Source organism: Ranitomeya variabilis, chromosome 2, assembly GCF_051348905.1.
Source record: "Ranitomeya variabilis isolate aRanVar5 chromosome 2, aRanVar5.hap1, whole genome shotgun sequence".
NCBI lineage: Eukaryota > Metazoa > Chordata > Amphibia > Anura > Dendrobatidae > Ranitomeya > Ranitomeya variabilis.
Window position 1 is genome coordinate 299,489,962 of NC_135233.1, and position 19,419 is coordinate 299,509,380.

General features: G+C 44.4%; 1 long non-coding RNA gene across 1 annotated transcript in view; it reads left to right on the forward strand.

Moving 5' to 3' along the window:
- The first annotated feature begins 1,474 nt into the window (after window positions 1–1,474).
- The window catches only part of LOC143805620 (uncharacterized), a 77,267-nt gene continuing 59,322 nt past the window's right edge, over window positions 1,475–19,419 (forward strand). The window contains exons 1-2 of the long non-coding RNA XR_013221288.1: window positions 1,475–1,622; window positions 1,722–1,777. This is a non-coding gene — a long non-coding RNA (uncharacterized LOC143805620). The remainder of the gene's footprint in view (window positions 1,623–1,721; window positions 1,778–19,419) is intronic.

Here is a 19,419-nt window from a genome sequence, read left to right on the forward strand (position 1 = left end):
AACTGCTTAAAGAACGAGAATCCTTCTGGATATATACACTACAGACTATGGCCCCGAGGGGCTTAAATAGAGAATTGGACTTTACCTTCTAGAATATTGGTATATGTGATGATCATATGTTAACTATTTTGGTTATTATTCTTTTCAGGTTGCTGTATCAAGACCGCCGCTTTTAAATCACTGGCTCACTTCTTTCTTATTCTCTTCTTCTAGACTTCATAGGAAGGAAGTGCATGGAACCTCCCCTCCCCACCCCCTTCCCCCTTTTTTCACCTTTTACTACAGTCAACTACCTTGTGGTAAGTTTGATAGGATACATAAGTCTTGCTTACTAAAACATTTATTTTTCTTTTTTTTTCATTTTATTTTATTTTATTTTTTTCATTTTTTTTCATTTTTTTATTTTTTTTAATTTTTTTCATTCTGTTAATATATATACATTTTTTTTTAAATTTTTTGTTCAAAGTTCTATTATTTTTCCTTTTCATTAATTTTTTATTTTTCATCATTTATTTCATTAATTTTTTTCATTTCTTTCATAACATTTTTTTCATTCATTTTTTCATTTATTTCATTTTTTTGTTATTTCCTTCCCCCTTTTTTTCCATTCCCCCCTTTTTTTCCGTTTCCCCCCCTTTTTTCCAATTTTTTCCCACTTTTTTTTTCCATTTTTTTCCTTTTTTTCCCCAATTTCCCCAGCTTATTTTCACCAATTTTTATTATTGATTATTTATTTTTCTTTGCAGTTTGTTTTATTATCTATTATTTTTACTTTATTTCTCTAGTTTCATTTTTTATTTTCAATATTTTTATTTTCAATAATTTTTGGAGTCATTATTAGTATTTGCATATTTGCCTTTTATCTGGTTTGCCTTGGGTCTAGTTTAAATTTCTTATCAAACGGTCTTCTTCTTTCATATCATACCAGGTCCTATTTATTTTTTTATTTTCCCATTTTCCAAATTTTTGTTTGTATTTATTTTTATTTTTAACTCTATATTTTTCCATTAGTTTTCCTTAGTTTACTACCTTTTTACTTTTATTTTCATCACACTAATTTTTTATTTTGTTCCATTTTTTTGTACTCCTACCTCTCCACCGTTTTTCTTGGTTGTGCCCCCCTGTTTCTAATCCTTTGTTCCTCTCTCTCTGATGTTTGTTCTCTTTCCTTTTTTTTCCCTCCCATTGTCTCTTGAGTGCAAAGCCTCCCCCCCCCCTTTTCATGCCTATGATGCCCAGCTCATGGTGCCCCAGCCCTCGGGCACTGCAGACCGACACATTGTCATAATTTTATACTATCTCTCAGCGTTGCCACTATAACACCGGCAACAGCCCCATTGCGCAAGCGCCGGACAACTCTGATGCCAGGTACACATTGCGCATGCCCTGGCCGTTCTTTCACCGCGCAGCCACAATGCGCAGCTTTGATCCCGGCGTCCAGTGCGCATGCGCCGGATCGCTACCCGCGCACTGCTGCGGTGCAAGCCTCCATTTCAGCTCCCAGGAGCTGTGCGCCCGATACTTGATTATCAGTGCTCTATTTAAGGCACTACCACTCATCGCATTAGCCACTGCACCACCAATGAGACGGACACTCTACCCCTGAACTCAACTTGGAGCTGGTAATATTTCTTATTCACAGCATAACGTTGCCTTTTCCTTTACAGATATATTGTCAGCTACTATATGTTTACCCATGGTCTTTCCTTTCTTCCCTCTAGCCTTTTGGAACTCTTCTCCTGTATATTTTTTTCCCTATTTACTCTCCTGACATAAGGTCAGTACACGGCTATGGCGGCTTGAACAGTTTTACCTGCATGTATCCTCTTCCCAAATTGTGTTTAGTAAAAGTGCGTTCTTTTGTATGGTCCCTGCTCTAACCTGCACCTATGGGACTTTTGTGTGCTCATGATAGTCTAGGTTAGACCGTGCTATACCTTTCTTGGACTGAGAGTAGTCCATAGCTAATGTGTAGAGAGCTGTCTTGTATTTCTGTAACTTTTGTATATTTTGACCGGAAATCGTTGGTTTTCTTCTGTTACATGTACATATGTATATATACACTCACCGGCCACTTTATTAGGTACACCATGCTAGTAACGGGTTGGACCCCCTTTTGCCTTCAGAACTGCCTCAATTCTTCGTGGCATAGATTCAACAAGGTGCTGGAAGCATTCCTCAGAGATTTTGGTCCATATTGACATGATGGCATCACACAGTTGCCGCAGATTTGTCGGCTGCACATCCCAAAGATGCTCCATACAAGGCAGGATGGATCCATGCTTTCATGTTGTTTACGCCAAATTCTGACCCTACCATCCGAATGTCGCAGCAGAAATCGAGACTCATCAGACCAAGCAACGTTTTTCCAATCTTCTACTGTCCAATTTCGATGAGCTTGTACAAATTGTAGCCTCAGTTTCCTGTTCTTAGCTGAAAGGAGTGGTACCCGGTGTGGTCTTCTGCTGCTGTAGCCCATCTGCCTCAAAGTTCGACGCACTGTGCGTTCAGAGATGCTCTTAGGCCTACCTTGGTTGTAACAGGTGGCGATTTGAGTCACTGTTGCCTTTCTATCAGCTCGAACCAGTCTGCCCATTCTCCTCTGACCTCTGGCATCAACAAGGCATTTCCGCCCACAGAACTGCCGCTCACTGGATTTTTTTTCTTTTTCGGACCATTCTCTGTAAACCCTAGAGATGGTTGTGTGCGAAAATCCCAGTAGATCAGCAGTTTCTGAAATACTCAGACCAGCCCTTCTGGCACCAACAACCATGCCACGTTCAAAGGCACTCAAATCACCTTTCTTCCCCATACTGATGCTCGGTTTGAACTGCAGGAGATTGTCTTGACCATGTCTACATGCCTAAATGCACTGAGTTGCCGCCATGTGATTGGCTGATTAGAAATTAAGTGTTAACAAGAAGTTGGACAGGTGTACCTAATAAAGTGGCCAGTGAGTGTATTTCACCTGCCCACTTTCACATGTATATTTGTAGAGCAGGCTTATACTATATATTTGTTTTACAGTGAGGTTTTGAAAAAGACCGTGTGTGGTCGAAACGCAAGCACTTGGTTTTTTTTGAAAAAATTTATTTTGAAAATTATTTGGTGGTGTCTATGCACGTGAATAAAACAACTGAACTATCTACATAAACGCAAAGACTTGAGTGCGGCTGTTTGTATCTTATATATAGGTATCGGACCCCGACTGATCAGACACTGAGTAGTAGTGGAAAACCTCTTAAACTTACCTATTTTGCTACATCGGATCTGGAAGAGCTATCAAGGGAGAAGATAGCAGCACTGTGGTTTGGTTTACTGATATATAAACTAAGGTGTTAGTGCAGCGCCCCAGAGATCTGGTCGTTGCAGTAACATCGCTCCGCCGCTAAGGGGGGTGATGGTACGTCTGATGGCACTGAAGGAGTTCACCTGACCTGGTATCACAAACACCAATACACTTCACAGTCTGGCCTCCAGGGGGAGCTAAGGGCGCTATGTATTAGGCCACTCCTCACAATCTGGTAAAACTGGGGGTTGGATAGAAAGGGAGAAGCTGACTGGGTTGGAACCAGGCAACATCCTGTGGCAGAGGGTGTTGCAGGGGAAAGATTCAGGGGGGTCCCTGTCAGAGGTGGGATCCTGACAGAGGCCTAGCGACAGAAAAGAACGTTAAGGAACCGCGCCTGCACTACATCGCGGCGGTATCTCATAAAAGGACAAGAAGCGAGGTTTATTGTGAAGAGTGAGAAATTAGATCGAAGCAAAAAGGAGATAACACCAGTAGGAGTCGTGCTGTAAGATCGAGGCAGCATCCTACTGAGGCGCGTAGCCAGTGGCCGGAACGCCGAGGAAGTATTAGGCTCCAAGCCATACTTCAAACAGAGGCAGGACAGTTGATTTTAGGTTGGCTGTCTCACCAAAATCACCTAAGAAGACATAGGGGGCAACTGTGGGAGAGGGGCGACGCTAGGGTCCCGGAAGAACTCCAGGCCTACGCGTCATACGGGTGCGTCCTATCCATATCATCTGGGGGACGGAGAAGAACATCAGAATAGAAACGAGAGTTGTGGGAAAGAACATCAGGAACAGACACAACAGTTGTGAGGACTATCCCGTGGTGCTCAGCAGGGAGGTACTACAACACACAGGCGCTAGAAGGAAGGCACAGATTTCCACCTGCAAAGGGAACTCTGGAGGTGCCATCGGACCGGCCGGTCTCAGACAGCCCTGTTAACCGTACTCTGGATTGAGGACCTTGAAGCCTTCAGTAAAGAGGTAAAGAGACTGCAACCCTGTGTCCTCGTTATTCACCGCGACCTGCACCACGCTCCATCATCACACCTTTCATTGGATGCCCCTTAGCAGGGTCACGGACCGGGTCCAGCCACCGTGACAACCCCAGAACCGAGACAGAGAAGCCCGGTACCGAGTACCCCGCGGCTCTGCGTCTGGGGGCGCTCCATTATCACTACAAGCTAAGGCGTCTCCTGTTGGGATATCATATCACCCTCCCTATCCCATTTTTCCAACCATACTATTTTAGCTTGCCTCTTACTGTATATACCATGTTATGTTGTGCAGCACTGTTGTTTTTTGGAGGAACAGTAAAGCATGAATATATAAGACCTGTTGCACCCAGCATATTCTGTAATGTAATAGTTCTGATACCATATATATGCATTATGTTGTTCAGTTTTGATTACTAAATACATAACATCAATTATTTTTTTTTTGTAATGTTGAAACTTTCTCCAGTGATTTCCAGAGCAGACCAATCAATTCCTATGCTGCTGGGGGAGAATTAACATTTGTGTTTTGAGAACAACACTCTCATTCTCTTCAGATCCCAATGAACCAGGATTATCTTGGTGTTCACTCATTTGGTGTACAAAATCCTTTTTGTTACTAATTGCCTGTTCCTTTGTTACCCAGTTCAGATATGTAATTATGAAGTCATCATGCAGTTCTCAGTTTTGGAAAAAATATTTTTCAAACAGCGTTTTCAAAAGTGGCTACAGGGGTCATGTTTTCTACCTCGTTTGTAACAAAAGCATTGTGTGATAATTCTGCATTCAGCGCTGGGTGCGCTAATGTCAAGGTTACGTTTTCAACGTCAGAAGCAAATTTTACTGAAAACAAAATTAGTTGCAGCTCATATTTAATAATTAGGAAGTGTTTATTAGTGGAATGTCTGACGGCACCATTTGTCTTCTAGCAGAAGCGTCTCCTCAATTATACACATTTTAGTACCGTTTTCAGGAAAAAAAAAATTGGTATCAAAAGCACCTAAAATTATGTAATCAAGTTGAGTCTGAGGATTAATGCCTATCTCCATAAGGGCTCGTTCAGGCGAGTGCTGTTCATATGCAAAACTAATAGCATACAGAGAGCACCAGAGCCAAAGCAAGTCAGCGGCCCAATAGTCTGCATGTGTAATATCGCAGCATGCTCCACTTTCATCCATACTCTGGAGCAGAGTCGTCCATTATCAGTCAATGAGTGCACCAAAAAACAGATCACATCCGAGTTACCATCTTTATGGTGTTAATTTTTTAACATCCATTAGGCTAGGTTCACATTGCGTTAATGTGTGCACGCTAACGGACAGCGTTGCACGGCGAAAATGTCGCAATTAACGCCGTGCAACGGGTCCGTTAGCGTGCCCATTGACAGCAATGTAAATTTCTCCTGCAGCGCATCACTAGCGCGTGCCTTTTTCGGCTCGCGCTAGTGATGTGCCGTTCTTCTGTGACGCGCCTCGGACGCTGCTTGCAGCGTCCGCGGCGCGCCCGAGGTCCGTTCCCCGCTCTCGCAGATCGGGGATCTGCGAGAGTGGGGACGTTAACGCGACCCCAAACACGGCCCCTAAATAAACATTGCGTTAGCGCAATCCACTAGCGCTAGCGCTAAACGGATTGCCCTAACGCAATGTGAACCTAGCCTTACAATTATTATGAAGTTGCATTTTTGCTTTATTATTAGTTAATTTGTTTATGTACAACCTGAATGCCATATGGATGTAAAAAATAGGCCTATAGATAGAATATTGATGTAGAACAATGGACACATGGATGGTATACGGATTTTACATGCAAATGACAGATCAGATGAAAAATGATCATTTATTTCTGGATGAAAAACAGACGATTGTACATACACTGGTTTGATCCCACCTTACCTATATTATATAGCCCATGTAAAGGGACAGCCTTAGTTTCTCATGTCAATTCTGGTTCATGTCACAGCCGTCTTTTAACTCCTTAGTGACCTGTGTCGTACATTTTGCATAAGTTTATAAGGAATGTATAAAGCAGGCTCAGGAGTTGAGCCCGTTTCATAACAGGCATATGCAGTTACATAACCAAACTCTGCCTGTAACTACAGTGGCTGGAGCGTTCCCCATTCACTGTACTTTATAGGGAATCTGTCACCACGTTTTTGCCACTTAATCTGAGAGCAACATAATGTTTTAACAGAGACCCTGATTCCAGCAATGTGTCACTTACTGGGCTGCTTAGTGTACGGTACTTATGATAAAATCACTGTTTTCTCAGCAGGCAGTTATCACTTTAGGACTATTAAACTGGCTGCCATATAGTCCTCCATATTCATTAACTGTGTTTAACTCTTCCCCCCACTGTTTATTGGCAGCTTTCTGCCTATGCACAGTGTACACAGAAAGTGTACTGCCAATCAATGGTGTGGGCGGGGATATACAAAGCTCAACATTTAAGGGAACCTAACACCTGAAAATATGATTAACCCCATAACTGCAGGTTAATAGAGGCTTTCCTGGTGAAAGGTTCGCTTTAAGAGAACTGGGAAATATGCAACCAAGAAAACTAAAAACTTCCAACAGAGACAGCTATTGATTTCAGTGGTAGAAAGCCGCCTCACGAATCACTTTATAATGGCGTATAAAAGGTGTTCAAGTATGTTCTACTCATAGGTGAGAGTCCCATCAAGCATTTATCCCAAATCCGATTATTACGCCATTAATGCTCTAGATGACAATGCCATTAAAGATATTTCCAGTTCTTTACTGTTTTTACCTTGTTGAAGAATCCATAGTCAAATGCAGGAAAAGAAACAGGTTGTAATTGATTCTTTTATCACTAAAGGTACACAGACTACAGCTGCTTATCAGTCCCAATGCCCCAGTTAATAGTATGTCCATAGTGGCCTTTACTCTTCCTCATGGTTTGGTAATTCTTTTTCTTCTAGTTGCCTGGCCTCATTATCATTAATACATTTAATTGCATTTCTAAAAAAAAATGAAACTACTCAGCTCCCTATTAATACCTGTAGATTATTTGCTATGACAGCTGATAAATCTGTCACTTATTATTATCCACTTTATGGCTGTAATGACTGTACCAGAAATTGCATGTATTCAGACCCTCGTGTACGCTGCGCACAATGCTGCATTTACATCTGAAAGAGTTATTATGGTAAATACGTCCTTCACAGAAGCTTTTTTTTTTTTTTCATGTTTTCTTCTTAAAATTACCCATGAAGTCAGACAGGGTTAAGGTCTGTCACCTAATGTGATGCGTATAAATGCAGTATTCACGATCTTCCCAGTCCTCATTGATGAGCTTCATAATACAGGGCAGTGGCATCTACAAGACTTCCGTCACGTACACCAAGGCATTCACACATTGATAATATTTCAAGACTATAGACTTTGTAGGATTTTTCTTGGATCCTTGCTGTTTTTTTGTGGGATTCACCAAAAATATGTATCAGAATAAGATGGTGGCAATATTCTGTCAACAGGAATTCATTTAAAGGGGTATCCCCATCTGATACTGTGCCATCACTGGGGGTCAGACCTAAGCCATAGATAAAATTGAGGGTCGCAGTGCTGGTTAGGCGATCACTGATAAAGGAGCAAACTCTTGCTAATCGTTCATTCACTGGACAATGTTTGGGAATCTTTAAGTCCAGATCTGCACAACATATGGCCCAAGTGCCACAGGGGTTTGTTGTGACCTCCGGAGCTGTTCGGGAGATTCCGCTCTCTTCTTTCCACATTCAAATGTATTTGTATCTTTCAGAGCAAATACATTTGATCACTGTTGCGCCAGGAATGCGGCAGAGAAGCGCTCGTCAGCCACGATGTGTCATGATGAGGTCAGCAGGCTGCCATCAGTGTCTGATTCACTTGGACCATGGTTCGGGTGATAGGGATCAGCTGTCAGGTTCCGCCCAACTATGCTCGTTCAGCTGGATGTTGGTTGAGAACATTCACAACTGAAAGTAAATGCGCGTGTCCCTCAGAGGCCGCTTCAATGATCCCAGCAGGGGGATGAGTAATGGCAGCCACTTCACTGCACCAGGAGGATAAGAGTAATGGAGTGAAGCCTGCCATCAGACATCAGATCAGTGCTGTGACCCATCATAACAGGAACGCTGTACCTTTAAGTCCACATGAACGTATAGGCCGGGTTCACATTAGCGTTCGGCTGAGCTGCGGAGGGCTGCGTACTTGCTCCATTAAGTTCCTCCGACTTCTGCTTAGCTCTACCTACTTCTGTAACTGCGTGCCAAATGTTAAAGATAGGTACGCAGGACGCATGCAGAAGTAGGCGGAGCTAAGCGGAAGAAGTGTAGAAGTGGGCGGGGCTTAACGGAGGAAGTACGCAGCCCTCCGCAGCTCAGCCGAATGCTAATGTGAACCTAGCCTTAGCCAATATTGCTTTTAGTTACAACTGCATGACAATAAAAAAATGCCGGGAAGTTATATACTGGGAGTACGAGTCCATGGCAGACATATGCAACTGAACTTTTATATGTCTAGCTGATTTCTCAGCCACACAAGAGACCATATCAATTCTTGAAGCACCAGAAAAACAGGCAAAGGTGCTTACCTGTCTATGCCTTGAATCAAATGTACTATCATGGTGCAGAGGGCCCAAGTAAAGATGGTGACTGCACTGGTGCGGAAATACCAATGAGACAGCCAGCCTACAATCAGGGATTGGCCTTTTGGCACACCAGTGCAAACAGATAATCTGCAGCAGTGTCCACACAGAATGCAAAGCATCTGGATCATAGCCTATTAATAACACCCTGTGGCAGGCTGCCCAGTGCTAACTGTAATGCGTCCCATGTGAACAGAGGCCACGGTCTACAAAGCCATCTGGGCCCAACTGCACCCCGAAAAATACAAATAATGTAAGGTATTAGTTAATATTATGGCCACAATACGTAAGCTGGCAACCCACGTCAAGGGTCCTCACACTTGCCAGTCCTACTCTAACAGCAATAACCACAAAAGGAGAAAAAAGAGGAAAAAAACTCCACTATTCTAGAAAAAACACCAGAAAAACAGGCAAAGGTGCTTACCTGTCTAGGTCTTGAATCAAATGTACTATTGGAGCGCCCCCACTGCCGCAGGGCCGAGGGGTACCCGGTACCGGGCCTCTGAGTCTCTGCTTCTGGGGTTGTCACGGCGGCTAGGCCCCGGTCCGTGACCCTGCCGTGGGGCGCACAGTGAATGATAGGTGTGGATGTTCGTGGTGCAGTTGTGGGGTGCAGGTCGCGGTAAATAACGAGGACACCAGGTTGCAGTCTCTTTACCTCTTTACTGGAGATCTCTGAGTCCTCAGTCCAGAATATGGTTCACCAGGCTGCGCAAGTCCGGCCGGTCCAATGGCACCTCCAGAGTTCACTTCACAGGTGGAAATCGGTGCCTTCCTTCTTAGCGCTATGTGTTGTAGTCCTTCCCTGCTATGCTTACGGAAAGTACCCCACAACTGTTGTGTCTGTTTCTCGTGTTCCCTCACAACTCGATTAACTGATCTTCTGCTAATCTTCCGTCCCTTCCTGATGTTACAGTTAGAACGGCACCCGTTTGTCGGGTAGGCCTGGAGTTCTTCCGGGACCCTAGAGACGCCCCTCTCCCGCAATTGCCTCTCAAGACTTCATAGGTGATTTAGGTGAGACAGCCCGCCTGAGACTGACTGTCCTGCCGCTGTTTAGAGTATTGCTTGAAGCTGTCTAATGAAATACTCCCTCGGCGTTCCGGCCACCGGTAATGCGCCTCAGTAGGGTGTTGCTCCGGTCTTACAGCATGACCCCTACTGGTATTCTCCTATTGCTTGATCTCGTTTCTCACTCAGCACAATCTATCTCGCTTCTAGTCCTTTCTTGGGTCCCGCCGCTTCCCGGAGCTGGCGCGGACCCGTTACGTTCTTTTTCAATGCCAAGCCTCTGTCAGGATCCCACCCCTGACAGAGACCTTACTGTCTCTTCCTCCACAACACCCTCTGCCACCAGGTGTTGCTTCGTTCAATCCAGTCAGCTTTCTCCTCTAACTTCCTGCCTGACCCCCAGTTTACCCACTATGGTGGGGAGTGGCCTAATGAATAGAACCCTTAGCTCCCCCCGGAGGCCCAGCTGTGAAATCTATTGGTGTCTGTGATACCTGATCAGATGAACTCCTTCAGTGCCATCGGACGCACCGTAGCTCCCCATAGTGGTGGAGCCACAGTACTGCAACGACCAGGACTCTGGGGCGCTGCACTCCCCCCTGGTTAAACACAGTACTCCGGGACTGGGAAGAAAACAACAATACAAGTTAGCAAAAAGACATACAGTTTCGTTGAGTGTAATAACAATAAGTATACTTAAACAGAGCTTCCCTTTATGGGAGGTGAGGACACTTAAACGTTACAAACATGGTTAACATTATAAATTACAGGTTATAAATAACTCCTGTTACCCAACCGGGTATTCTACTAAGTGCAAAATTGTTGAACAATAATTTAACTTTGCCTTTAAGGACATACACTCTTTATCCACTAAAGACCTTCCTATAATCACATTATAAGGTATTTTAACTTTTACATTCTCCTACTTTGGATCTGCAGGACCGCCTGTCCTATCGGCACCAGACCCACTGCCTCTCCTTTCTATTACAGGACCGCCCCGTTCAGCCAGGGCCTACTGCCTTTTCAACTACTATACACAGTATAGAACATAACATTACTTTCAGTTTAAGAGCACTGAGTCATCTCTACATGACTCCTATGAGGACTCAGGGTTTACCTTCTATCCTAACTTTCTATCAGCATTATCAAGACATTTTCTATCACACATTAAGCCTTCTCATTATCTTTCTTTCTATCATGCATGCTGGACACCACGTCTATCTCTACGGGTCCACTGCTTCCTTCTTCTATCTTTCACCTTTTTCTTCTCAAATAACATCATTAACATTTCTTCACAATTAACCAATTGAACACATATAACTTCCTCGTGCAAACATTATCATCACTTTTCTCTCATCAACATTATTGCTACTTGTCTTAAGCAATATTACTATCGAGGTGCGGCAAATGAACATCCCCTTTAAGAGGGGACCAAGTCTCTGTGAGGTAGTGTATCTTCTCAAACTACCAGTCCATACTCAGCAAAGGTTCCAGTACGGTATCTTCGCAAAGAGTCTTTAAATAAAACCAGTAGGAAGCGCCTTTAAGAAGGTGCAAACTATATACAAGAAGTTCGGATCATGCACTGTTCATGATTTCAGCAGTTTTTAAATAACGTAGAAAAATAGAAAATAACCAAAAACAATAGGGATCCCGGGTCAACAAAGGGATCCCTTTAAGAGTGTACCCTGAGCGGGTTTAGCAGCAACATGAAAGCAGTAAAACAGTAACTATTTACATACTCATGGTATCGAGGTTTATTCTTACTCAGGTGGCCTTGGCCCCTGGCCCCCGACTACTGTGGCACGGATACCAGCGGCAGGCCCCGCAGGGACCACCAGGTCACCCGGTGTCTGAATTTGAAGACTGACCCGGCTGGCAAGTTCGGGAGCTGCCACAAAGCGCACAGTGGAGACAGTAACGAGATCTGGCAAATCTGGATCAACCATAGTTGGGGCCACAGGTGAGACTCTCTCAGGCTCACATCGCTGAACATTCCGGGCACACCATCCTTGTGCACTCCGATGGCGGGTGTAAGTCACCTGATCCCCTCTTTGTAACGGGTCACCATTTCGACTGCAGCAGGGGGTCTTCACATTATAGCTAGTGACAAAGACATCAGTTGGTAGCCCCGGTTCCTGTATGGAGCCCCATCCCCTCTTCGGGTGGTAGGCCAGTACAGTTCCCCGCTTTACCACGTCTTTCCTGCCGGGAGCAGACTTCTTACGTTGCGTGCCAGGTGGTCCGGTCTCGTCCCGATCTTTCCAGTGTTGGATCAGACATTGTTTATACTGCTCCCAGGTAAGTACCGCAAGGGTGAGGCCATCCTCCCGGGTCCCATCCGGCCCTGTCCAGGGGGTGTCCCACCGAAGGATCACCCCGTCTAGGCCCACACCTATGGGTTCTCCCATCTTGGTTGGTAGCGGCGGCACTAGCTTCCCCATCGCGTTGGAGGTGAGGATAACCCGCTCCACCAAGAAGGAACGATCATTGCCGGGGTGGGGAGCGGTCACAGGAGTGGGATCGATCAGGGGAGCTGGATCGGTCGGGAGAGCAGAATCGGTCAGGGGAGTAGGGATGTCGTCCATACCTGCGCCTGATGTGATTCCACCGATGTCGCTCAGGTCCGTTGACAAGGACACTGGAGTCGGCTGCTGCTCGGACCGCGGCTCCTCCAATGCGGTCCCCGAACGCGGCTCCGCTCGCTGTGGTTCCTCCTCCGCTGGCTCCGAGGTCGGGATTGGTGGACTCAGCTCCGCTATCTGTTCCAAGGGCTTCGGGTCCTTCCGCTGCAGTAGACGTGGGTCTGCCTCCGGTGAACGAGGGCAAGCCGGGACCGTTCCTTCCTCGTTCTGGCACTTGCTGTTCATCGTCAGGGTCCGATAATCGGTGGCAGTACATGCATCGGACTCCGCCATTTCTCCTGGGCCGAGCTTCTCCATCTTCTGCTTCCCGCCGTTGCAAATCAGGGGGTCATCCTCTGCTTGAGGGCAGGTCCTCACTTTGCAGCCAGAAGCGCAGGGGGCGGTAGCCATTTCTCGCGCCACTCTGGTGGTCTCCTCCCATGGCACGCCCTCCTTCTTCTCCGGCGTAGCAATGGCGGCGGCTTTTGGCGGGAACTTCTCTGGGTCAATGGCAATACACAGTCTCTCAATAAAGTACAGTCCAAGCACAACAAATCACAGTTCCAAGGCACACATGACCTGATTCTTCAGGCTTAAGTAGAATCCTATACATCAGAAAAAGCAGAGGGAGCTATGGCTTAAAAAGGTAAACATTTTATTTAATTCAATATATAAAAACATGCATGAAGATGCTGAGAATAAAAAAAGGGGGAGAGAACAATCTCTCAGCAGGGACACAGTGTACAATATAAGCGGACCAGCCTATGGAGGGTAAAGTGCTGAGGAGGCCTTTATAAAAGTCAGATGCAGCGACAAAGCTTGCAATATACAAAGGTTTAAGGTGCAAGTGCAGCCTAAAGTGTGATTGAATATGAAGGGTTAATTGCCCTAGGTATAAAGGATCCCCCAGAAAAACAGATACGTGCTCAATAGCGTGGTTACATTACCTCCGTGGGCATGGACCGGTTCCCCGACGCGCGTTTCGCGTGCAGCTTTCTCGAGGGGTGAATGTGAATTTTTTTTTTATTCTCAGCATCTTCATGCATGTTTTTATATATTGAATTAAATAAAATGTTTACCTTTTTAAGCCATAGCTCCCTCTGCTTTTTCTGATGTATATGTTTCATATGAGCTAGCTATACCTAGGCATGACAATCTTCTGAAGTCCTTAAGTAGAATCCTGTTCGTGACGCCAAGTTGGAGCGCCCCCACTGCCGCAGGGCCGAGGGGTACCCGGTACCGGGCCTCTGAGTCTCTGCTTCTGGGGTTGTCACGGCGGCTAGGCCCCGGTCCGTGACCCTGCCGTGGGGCGCACAGTGAATGATAGGTGTGGATGTTGGTGGTGCAGTTGTGGGGTGCAGGTCGCGGTAAATAACGAGGACACCAGGTTGCAGTCTCTTTACCTCTTTACTGGAGATCTCTGAGTCCTCAGTCCAGAATATGGTTCACCGGGCTGCGCAAGTCCGGCCGGTCCAATGGCACCTCCAGAGTTCACTTCACAGGTGGAAATCGGTGCCTTCCTTCTTAGCGCTATGTGTTGTAGTCCTTCCCTGCTATGCTTACGGAAAGTACCCCACAACTGTTGTGTCTGTTTCTCGTGTTCCCTCACAACTCGATTAACTGATCTTCTGCTAATCTTCCGTCCCTTCCTGATGTTACAGTTAGAACGGCACCCGTTTGTCGGGTAGGCCTGGAGTTCTTCCGGGACCCTAGAGACGCCCCTCTCCCGCAATTGCCTCCCAAGACTTCATAGGTGATATGTGTTAGACAGCCCGCCTTAAACTGACTGTCCTGCCGCTGTTTAGAGTATTGCTTGAAGCTGAATGTTATAATACTCCCTCGGCGTTCCGGCCACCGGTAATGCGCCTCAGTAGGGTGTTGCTCCGGTCTTACAGCATGACCCCTACTGGTATTCTCCTATTGCTTGATCTCGTTTCTCACTCAGCACAATCTATCTCGCTTCTAGTCCTTTCTTGGGTCCCGCCGCTTCCCGGAGCTGGCGCGGACCCGTTACGTTCTTTTTCAATGCCAAGCCTCTGTCAGGATCCCACCCCTGACAGAGACCTTACTGTCTCTTCCTCCACAACACCCTCTGCCACCAGGTGTTGCTTCGTTCAATCCAGTCAGCTTTCTCCTCTAACTTCCTGCCTGACCCCCAGTTTACCCACTATGGTGGGGAGTGGCCTAATGAATAGAACCCTTAGCTCCCCCCGGAGGCCCAGCTGTGAAATCTATTGGTGTCTGTGATACCTGATCAGATGAACTCCTTCAGTGCCATCGGACGCACCGTAGCTCCCCATAGTGGCGGAGCCACAGTACTGCAACGACCAGGACTCTGGGGCGCTGCACTATCATGGTGCAGCGGGCCCAAGTATCAATTCTTGGTAGCATATTTTTATACATAGCTAGATTCGGTTTATTTCCTATAGACAGAATCATTTTCTTTTTAAAGGGAATCTGTCACCAAGTTTTTGCTGTTTAATCTGAGAGCAGCATAATGTAGAGGCAGAGTACATGATTCCAGCGATGTGCTACTTATTGGACTGTTGTAGTTTTGATAAAATCACTGTTTTATCAGCAGGAGATTATCACTAGAGGACTAGTAAACTTGCTGCCATGTAAACCTCCATATTTATGAGCTCTGTATAATCCTGCCCCCACCACTGATTGCAGCTTTGTATGTAGACTGTGCATAGGCAGAATGCTGCCAATCATGCCAATCAATGGTGTGGGCGGAGTTATACAGAGCTCAGCATTCAGAGAACTGCTAGATCTGCTGAAGAGAAAACTGTGATTTTATCAAAATGACAGCTGCTCTCAAAGGGGTAGCAAAAACATGATGATAAACTCCATTTAATTAAACTACTTCCCCCACCTCCATTTTATTGTTGTTTTTTTATCTTACTCTTTAAAAAAATAAAAAAATAAAAATCTATTGTTTATAGCTGTGCTTACATTTGTCATCAAATTTCAATATTCATTAAAACTCCATCTTGGCAACATCATCTTTTATTTTAATCATTGTAGTTTCATGAAGGAGCCCATCAGTACTAAAGAGGTTAACTGAGAGAATTAAATCATGCCGTTTTATTGAGACATTCATGAATAAATTGCAAGCCGGAGCCCCATTAATTCATATTTATGTCTCACTCTGAGCACTCCTCCTATTATTAAAAACAAATCACATGTGTAATTAAAAGTTGCCGTTGAATAAAAAGCGCATTTCCCTCAGAGGAAAAGTTGTAATATATTAGAAACCACAATCTGCCTTAACATTCAGATTTTATTCAGGGAAAATTGTGCCATCAGTGACTTAGCGCACGTGTCCCCCGGTCTCCATGGCTGTTTTTCATCAGGTTTATTGGATGTGATGCTATTTTACATACACCTTTATATCAAAGCTGTGAATATAAAATTCTTAATTTTGTTCTCTGTGTGATGTTCTTTTTTTTCAAAACTAAAAGGTGGTTTCATTAAGTCATATGTGTTCAATCTTCACCTACTAATTATCTTTTCATAATTATGATTATATATATGAAAGACGTAGCTGTGTAGCGGGGAGGTTGCCAGAGCATGTGCCTAGAGGAGGGCACCAAGAATCCACTATGCTCTGCCCAGAACCGGACCGGACAAATGCCAGATGGGTTGTTCCAGCAATAGTCCGCACTGGCCTACCACACCTCCAACAGTATCGGTACCCTCAGGACATGGCTTCTGTTAGCAACTGTAGCGGAGCAGAGAGCCATTGGCTCCCGGCTCCATCACTTGCACAGTTAGGCTCAGGGGCAGATATACTATTGGTACAGGAGCCCCAGAGGTAAAGGGGCCCATGACCACCTCTAAAGCAGATGGAATTTTGCGTTATGATGAGCAATTGGACTGCAAGGAACCCTCATTGTTATCACAAAGGGCCATCTTCTGTCTGTGTCCGCCCCTGGATAGACTGCAAGCTGCTTCTGACCTGCAAGAGGCCGGAGAGAGGTGATTATTTATACTTTGCCAGATACAGAGGGGCATTATTATTACTATGAGTAGGTGGAACACCCGCCAGGGCAGCAGGGTATTCGGTACCGGGTCCGGTCTTAAAGGGGATGTCACTGTGGCTGCGACTCGGTCCGTGGCCCTGGGCATCCAATTAAAGGGGAAGGTCTTTTAAGGGAATTTGTAATGTCTATGTTCATCACGCCACCTGTGGTTTTCGGTCAGTGAGGATCGACGCTGCTTAAAGGGGTCCTCTGGGGTGATGGTATGCATCAAGCTGGTGACGTAATGTACACGCCGTTAGGATTTGGCTTTGGCTGTCAGTTCCAGCAGTCGTCACATGACTACAAGTACATGATATTTGCATACTTGCCGTCACATTCTGACTAGAGTGTCAACACATTAAGGCAAACAGAACCAAATCCTAATGTGTGTGTATAGACACCGTTGGGATTTGGCAAGCTACACTACTTGCCGAAAAGTTTCTCGGGTGGACAACCACTTTAAAGATGTGTATGATGCCATCATTCTTTTACTTTATGGTGGTATTACATTATTTTAGCATCAACATTTATCGTATTGGAAAGTGCATCAGCCATAAACAAATATAATTTAATCTGTATGTATTTGGTGATGCTGGACAGATTATCTAAATTCATAAAATCAAAGACATATAGTCTGGAGAAAGTACACCCTCTTTGAATTCTATTGTTCTACATATCAAGAGATAATAAAAAAACATTTGGTCCTTAAAAATTCTTAAAATTAGGTTAATACAACCACAAATGAACAACAATGACAAATTATACCATGTCATTATTAAAAAAAACATAGGCAAAAATACAAGCAGTTTGTAAAATATTTAGTGCACCCTTACAGCTTCCACATGAGTTAAGAATGTACAGTACAGACCAAAAGTTTGGACACACCTTCTCATTTAACCCCTTCACCCCCAAGGGTGGTTTGCACGTTAATGACCGGGCCAATTTTTACAATTCTGACCACTGTCCCTTTATGAGGCTATAACTCTGGAACGCTTTGACGGATCTTGGCGATTCTGACATTGTTTTCTCGTGACATATTGTACTTCATGTTAAAGGTAAAATTTATTCGATATAACTTGCGTTTATTTGTGAAAAAAATGGAAATTTGGCGAAAATTTTGAAAATTTTGCAATTTTCCAACTTTGAATTTTTGTGCCCTTAAATCACAGACATATGTCACGCAAAATACTTAATAAGTAACATTTCCCACATGTCTACTTTACATCAGTACAATTTTGGAACCAAAATTTTTTTTTGTGACGGAGTTATAAGGGTTAAAAGTTGACCAGCAATTTCTCATTTTTACAACACCATTTTTTTTTAGGGACCACATCTCATTTGAAGTCATTTTGAGGGGTCTATATGATAGAAAATACTCAAGTGTGACACCATTCTAAAAACTGCACCCCTCAAGGTGCTCAAAACCACATTCAAGAAGTTTATTAACCCTTCAGGTGTTTCACAGGAATTTTTGGAATGTTTAAATAAAAATGAACATTTAACTTTTTTTCACACAAAATTTATTTCAGCTCCAATTTGTTTTATTTTACCAAGGGTAACAGGAGAAAATGGACCCCCAAAGTTGTTGTACAATTTGTCCTGAGTACGATGATACCCCATATGTGGGTGTAAACCATTGTTTAGGCGCATGGCAGAGCTTGGAAGGGAAGGAGCGCCATTTGACTTTTCAATGCAAAATTGACTGGAATTGAGATGGGACGCCATGTTGCGTTTGGAGAGCCCCTGATGTGCCTAAACATTGAAACTCCCTACAAGTGACACCATTTTGGAAAGTAGACCCCCTAAGGAACTTATCTAGATGTGTGGTGAGCACTTTGACCCACCAAGTGCTTCACAGAAGTTTATAATGCAGAGCCGTAAAAATAAAAAATCATATTTTTTCACAAAAATGATCTTTTCGCCCCCAATTTTTTATTTTCCCAAGGGTAAGAGAAGAAATTGGACCCCAAAAAATGTTGTGCAATTTGTCCTGAGTACGCTGATACCCCATATGTGGGTGTAAACCATTGTTTGGGCGCATGGCAGAGCTTGGAAGGGAAGGAGCGCCATTTGACTTTTCAATGCAAAATTGACTGGAATTGAGATGGGACGCCATGTTGCGTTTGGAGAGCCCCTGATGTGCCTAAACATTGAAACTCCCTACAAGTGACACCATTTTGGAAAGTAGACCCCCTAAGGAACTTATCTAGATGTGTGGTGAGCACTTTGACCCACCAAGTGCTTCACAGAAGTTTATAATGCAGAGCCGTAAAAATAAAAAATCATATTTTTTCACAAAAATGATCTTTTTGCCCCCAATTTTTTATTTTCCCAAGGGTAAGAGAAGAAATTGGACCCCAAAAAATGTTGTGCAATTTGTCCTGAGTACGCTGATACCCCATATGTGGGTGTAAACCATTGTTTGGGCGCATGGCAGAGCTTGGAAGGGAAGGAGCGCCATTTGACTTTTCAATGCAAAATTGACTGGAATTGAGATGGGACGCCATGTTGCGTTTGGAGAGCCCCTGATGTGCCTAAACATTGAAACTCCCTACAAGTGACACCATTTTGGAAAGTAGACCCCCTAAGGAACTTATCTAGATGTGTTTTGAGAGCTTTGAACCCCCAAGTGTTTCACTACAGATTATAACGCAGAGCCGTGAAAATAATTTTTTTTTTTTTCTCAAAAATGATTTTTTAGCCCCCAGCTTTGTATTTTTACAAGGGTAACAGAATAAATTGGACCCCAAAATTTGTTTTCCAATTTGTCCTGAGTATGCTGATACCCCATATGTGGGGGGGAACCACTGTTTGGGCGCATGACAGAGC